This window comes from Engystomops pustulosus, chromosome 1 (assembly GCF_040894005.1).
Source record: "Engystomops pustulosus chromosome 1, aEngPut4.maternal, whole genome shotgun sequence".
Taxonomy (NCBI): domain Eukaryota; kingdom Metazoa; phylum Chordata; class Amphibia; order Anura; family Leptodactylidae; genus Engystomops; species Engystomops pustulosus.
The window spans coordinates 162,536,018-162,542,585 of record NC_092411.1 but is presented as its reverse complement, the minus strand read 5'-3'; the positions used below and the strand labels follow the sequence as shown (position 1 = coordinate 162,542,585).

Genomic DNA, 6,568 nt, shown 5'->3' with positions numbered 1-6,568 from the left:
TGACTGTGGTATTTTTATGGGCTCCATGGGGAGTTGTGCTGCATGGAGTTGGAGACATTTCTTTGTGAATTCAGAGGAAAACCAAGGCCGGGAGAAAGTTAAAGAAGTACCCTTCCGGGGGGAGTAGATGGTCACCTGTAAGGTACTAGAGGTCACTAATATCTGTGACTAATGACTACTAGTGTGTAAGGTAGCATCACGAGGGGCACGCACGCATGTAAGCGTTGCAGGGGTGGGGGGTGCCTTCAGCATTTTCAAGTTTCTCCTCAGGCAGCAAAAAGGCTACAATCAGCCCTGGTTTGTTCATATTCCTACTCAGGAGTTATGAAAGAAAAGTGTCACACCAGAGTAGCAGAGGATTCTCCTGTGGGCATAGGCTCCAAGATCCAGCCCCAGAGAGCCCAATTTGACAACCCAAAGGTGACTGTTCTGCAGCCTGTCATTTATTCTAGTCTTACAGTGCTAGAAAATTAGAACAAAGAAAAACTTGACATCATTAGAGAAATCTTAAAGTGCCTGTAACCAGTGATATCTGTGCAGCAAAGGGTAAAGAATTAAATGTTACTGCTTTGTTTGCGGATAGGGTGTTGCAGATGCAAAATATAAAGCCTTCCAGACCCTTTCGTAATTTGCACTGTGTTGGGAGACATGTTAAAGCATCAATCCCCCCACAGATCATGACTGCACTATTTTTATTTAAGCTTATATGAGCCATATTTTTTCTACATACGCAGTCAAATAAAAATTACCCAACAAAGAAACTCTTACAATTTCTAAAAATAGTGCATTAATCTACAGGATTAGGACATGGCCTCTTCATGAAACCTGGTCTCTAGTGTTCAGACTGTCTGTGGAGCTTGAAAAGTCTACCTAGTGTCCAACGTCACCTTCAACAATCTCCTTTTCTCTGTGGCCCAATCCTCTTATATGATTAGCAATCCTTCAGATCCTACCAATGTTTTGTTAACTACATGAATGCAACATTGAAATAGGCAAGGTAATATTTGAGTTTTTATCTATAGAGATTTTTTATAGACAGTTTTATAGTGCCATGCACTGCAAGTCTTGTATGGGATACATCAATATGTTATTTAACTTTTTCAGAAGCAAATAGTTAAGATGTACTCATTTACTAGATTTCATAGGCATCATGTTGTATTTCATATCAGCAATTAATGAAATTTACTAAGCTAAATCCTCAAAATGTATACATACTTTGAGAGAAACACTGTTTTACATGCCATAAAACAACAATGATTATGGGATTTAAACACATAGAAAAATGTTTTGCCACACACTTTGCTCTAAAGTAAGCCAAGTAAAGAGGAAGCATAAGTATGAGGAAAGTCTCTTACATATCTCTTAAGATCACCAAATTTCCCACACAGTCATATATGTGGCATATCTTTTGCCTAGCAATAGATTTGCCTTATTGCTTTCTCATGTTTTTAAATCTTAAGCATTCCTAAGAGAGCCATTTAAGAAAGACCTTTCCACAGATTTTCCTGTGAGGAAAAGATTATGCTTTAATACCTTAATGTATGCACTAACAGCACTGATGATGTCACAAGATCATCTGCTCTGTCTGACTGCGGAGGAAGCCACTGTAAAAGAAATATAGTTGCTATGAAGTTGACAACTTAATAGAAGAAATGAGAGATTTAGAACAACATTAGAGATTTAGAACAACATTAGCATATTATGTCATTTGTAGGAACACTGGCAACAGCTTGGCATCACCGTCTGGACATATGAGAAATAAAGGGAACACATTAAAAATACAATCCAGGAACGGGATGAATAATAATGTATGCTAAATGGAGACGCATAACAGAGAAGACTGTCTAATAGGAGCCATAAAGAGATTCTCAGCAGAGGAATGGATTGCTTAAGGGACAAAACTCTAAATCAGCATAGCATTATTTTGAAGCAGTGAACATGGAAGGTCAACTATTGACACAATATTCCATGGAAGAAGAAACAGAAGAACCAATATATCAGGACTACAAACCACCTTCATTAGATGCTATTCAGTTGCCAAAATATGTTCTATACTTGTTGATGGCAGCACTTGTAGTTATAGTTGTAGCATATGCAATTGTTGGCCATTTGATGAAAGATCTTCTACATGATTTTGCAGGTGAGCAACATATTACTGAAGTGCAATTTTAAAGTATATATGAATCTGACACTAATGTACAGTACTAAAAGCAAGACTAGATGTGGGGATAAGGAAAGGAATAAACTAGATGCAATCTATTTAATATTATAATATTATACTAATTATTCCTTTTTAGAAATATACAGTGCAGTAGAAAACTGTAGATAACTGTAATCAGGAAGTTATATTATTATTTCCTGACATGTATGAATTCTAAAAATATGTATTTATTATTCAGTTGTTTTCTTATTACAATAAGTGGTGCAATTACCTTGTAAAATATATTCTGCATGTCGAAGATGTCAAATTTTTTTTCTGGACAAATGATGGGTTTCAGTGGAACCATTCTGTTGTACATATAATTAATTATTGGATAATGATAATAATTCCTTTATTTATATAGCACACACAGATTACACAGCGCTACACACAGCTTGCCAAATCTTTATTATTATTGGATGATATTTAATTTGTTCTTTGGGGAATGGAAAAACTATTTAAATCACATTTTTCCTTTTGGAATGATTAAACTCCCAAATAGCTTTAATTAAAGTTTTACTACTTTTGTATAACATGTTGTCATAATCTTATATATGTCCATAGGATACACCAGACGAGAGTGTTCATTCTGAGGTGTGAACTTTCTCATAATTAAGGACAAGCATGCTTATCTTGCACCACCTATGGCTCACATTCATTAAAGTTTGCTCCAGTTTTCTGTGTGACTTGTCTGTCTGAATGGAAAACTCTGAATACAAAAATAAAAAAGCACGAATGGAGCCCCTACTGAGAGGTGATAGTTATTTGAAAAACAAGAGTATGGGTGATGCGTTCCCTGGGTACCGTCACACTACGGGTTGCAGTATGGATACAAGTTAAAGTTCTGAAAAACACCAGATTTGTCTTGAACGTGCTCCTCCAGAAGAACAAAGGCATTTTAGCAGTTTAACCCCTTAGCGCTGCGCGCCGTAGCTGTACTGCGCTGGGTCCTGCAAATAGTGCTCAACGCTCAATGGAAATTATGCCGGTTCAGCTCTGGACCACAGAGATGCCTGATGGCAGTGCCATTAAGATGGCGTCTCTGACGTCATCTTAAAGGTGCAGTGTCAGCCTATGCATATGCATATGCTAATACCCTGCAATATATCAGTATTGCAGAGTATTATCATGAACAAGCAATCACATAATCAATAAATCAATAAAAATGCCCATAAGCCCCAAAACATATAAAGAGACATATAACGCTCAAAAAAGTCTAAATCATAGCACAAACCCCAAATATATAGTTTCACCGCGTCCATAACAATCTGTAGAATTATTAAATTATTATTGAACCCGTACAATGAACGCCATAAAAAAAAACTTTAAAAACCCGCCAAAAATTATGATTTTTACCAAATGAATCCCACAAAAAATGCTATTAAAAGTGATCAACAAAACATATGTACTCCAGAATGATACTGTTGCAAAGAACAACATGCCCCACAAAAAACAAGCCATCAAGCAGCTCTGTAGCCAAAAAAGTAAAAATGTTATGCCAATAGATTTTTCCCCACATTAGGGTTTTATTTGGCAAATTTAGTAAGACATAAGAAAAAATATTCAAGTCTGGTATCCCCTTAATAGTATCGAACCATAGAATAAAGGTAACATGATTATTAGGTTATATGGTGAACACGAAAAAAAAAAAGTAAAAAATCCAGTACAGAATTGATGCTTTTCTACTCGTGACCTCAAAAAAAGTTCCTAAATTTTCAACAATAGAGGATACCAACCCCAAAATGGTAACACTGGAAAAAGCAACTCGTCCCGCAAAAATAAATGCCATCATGTGGCCCAAATAACGAAAAAGCTAAAATTTTATAGCCTGCAAAATGGGCCTATGAGGAAACTAAAATCCTGGCAGCTGCAGGGCGCTTCTTCCCTTCTGCGCCTCGCCATGCGCCCATAAAACAAGTAACGGCCACTTGTGGGGGGTCTCTGTACTCAAGAGAAATTTCATAACAAATTGAATGGTGGATTTGATCTTTTTATCTTTTGTAAATGTGTAAATCTTAGGGCTAAATGAACATATAACCGACAAAATTTGACCATTTTAAATTTCACCTCCATTTTGATTCAATTAATATAAAGATCTCAAGGGGTTAATAATCTTCCTAAAAGCTGTTTCTGATCGTTTGAGGGGGGCAGATTTTAAAATGGGTTGGTTATATATGGTGGTTTTAATACTAAATATGTAAAATTTCATTCAAATTTCATTCATAATCTATTTGTAAGCCGTGGGACATCAAAATAAATTATCCAGACATTTCAAAAATTATGAAATGTAAAGTAGACATATGGGAAATGTTATTCAACAAGTTATTTAGGTGGTAAACCTATCTGCTTGAAAACGCGATGATTTTGAATTTCGAAAATGGCAAATTTTTCAAAAAAATCTTTTTTTATTTTTTTTGTAAATAAATGCAAAATATATCAGCCAAAATCTACCACTAAAATGAAGTACAACATATGAAGATAAAACAATCTCAGAAACGCTTTGATAAGTAACAGAGTTCAGAAGTTATAATCATATAAAGAGACGCAAGTCAGAATCCAAAAAATGGGATTGAGCCTTAAGCTACAAAATGGCTGCGTCCTTAAGGGGTTAAAAATATATATTATTTATTTATTTTGGTCTTGTAGTGGTAAGTGACTACGCGTTTCAGGAATGGACTGCCCCCGTCATAATACACTGATCGAAAGGGCAGTATGTGTTAAAGGTGCGCCAATGAGAAGTTGGTGCACATTTCCCACGTCTGCTGGTCCTTCTACCCTCCATGCTGACAATGCTAGCGGTCCTCCCTGAGTTTCTGCTTGTCTCCGTGCTGGCTCCGCCCCCGGTCTGCAGCGAGTTAACCCTGCTGCACGTGTGGGGCAGCGGGCATCCAGGATGCGTGCGCTTTAGGGAAATTAAAGCTGTCTGTCTTCTGAATCAGCCTGGGTTCCTACTCCTATGGGATTCTGGGGGCGAATCTCAGGCTGCATAAATTGGATCTGGACCTTCCACCTGTGCCAGTGTTTGTCCTTCTGGAACTTACAGCCTAGCTTGATTCTTGGTCTCTTGTAGCATTGTTTGCTTCACCCTGATATTGTATTCACCAGTTAGGTTACTCTTCCTTGTCTAGTGGTTTGACCTTGACGTATCCTTTGGTGTGACCCGGAGGTTTTGCTTACCCTTCTATGTTCAGTGTCTGTACATCTTTATGTTTAATCATTTTATTGGATATATTTATATGCTAAAAGTTGCAAAATAAAATAAAAACAGTGAACCCAACATGGGTCAATTCAACATGTAACAACAGTAATAAAATAATTAAAGATAGTCATTCAGAATTGTACATTATACATCTTGAGTGGTAAGAGCTTTTGCCCCCCCCCCCCCATCAGCCTTAAAGACATTTTTCATATAGTTATGATCTCAGCCTAGTTATGATCTCAGCCTAGTGTACAATGGGAATACTTATTGGGTTTGGGACTCGTTATTACTATCTTCTTTTAGCGTGATCCCGCTACTCGACTTTATCACCGGTAGCAAGCCCGAGGTTTGTTAACTGACAATGAGCCATAGATGTTACTAAAGCTGAAGAGACATGTATTTTCTTTCGTCCGTTTCCCTACCAGTAATTTATGGTGTTTTTTTTGGCTAAGATCCTTTATTGTTTCCAGGTTGGGGCATAAAAAGGAGGTTTGACATGTACATAAAACATTCATTCGACTAGCTTGACACAAGCGGAAAGGTTGGGGAGTGGGTTGGGTAACTACCTTGACATGTGTCGTGTCCCTGAATCATTCCATTCAAGGGCCTTGCATTGAGTATATGGGGGGAGGCTCTAGTGTGCTTCCAAGATGTCTTTGAATTGCTGGGACTCACAGAATATTATCCATGGTTGCCACAGCTTTACAAAGTTTTCAGATGTATTTGTGGTGTCTGCCATTGCTTCTTCCATTCTGAAGATTTGCATTACTTCCTGCACCCATTCCGATATTGTAGGTGTTACAGCCAATCGCCACTTGCGCGGAATAATCGAACGGGCTGTGATGAGGAAAACCGTAGGAGGCTACCTTTCTGTTTTTTGATAGAGCCTGGAAGTACCAACAGTAGGGCTACTTCTGGCGTTTTGGGGGTTGTGATCGCTGTGATTTCTCACGTTACCTCGAACACCTGGTTCCAGAATTTAGATATTCCTTTACATGTCCACCATATATGCACCATGTCTCCTCTCTCCATCTCACATCTCCAGCACGTATCTGGTATGGAAGGATAGATCGAATTTAGGAGGGTCGGAAACCTGTACCATCTGGAGAGGATTTTATAGTTCCGCTCCTGGGAGGAACAGGCTGTTGAGAGCTTATAGATAAACAAGA

General features: G+C 37.9%; 1 long non-coding RNA gene across 1 annotated transcript in view; it reads left to right on the top strand.

Annotated features, from left to right (window-relative positions):
• The first annotated feature begins 977 nt into the window (after positions 1–977).
• The window catches only part of LOC140066097 (uncharacterized), a 32,067-nt gene continuing 26,476 nt past the window's right edge, over positions 978–6,568 (top strand). Inside the window, exon 1 of the long non-coding RNA XR_011848113.1 lies at positions 978–2,140. This is a non-coding gene — a long non-coding RNA (uncharacterized lncRNA). The remainder of the gene's footprint in view (positions 2,141–6,568) is intronic.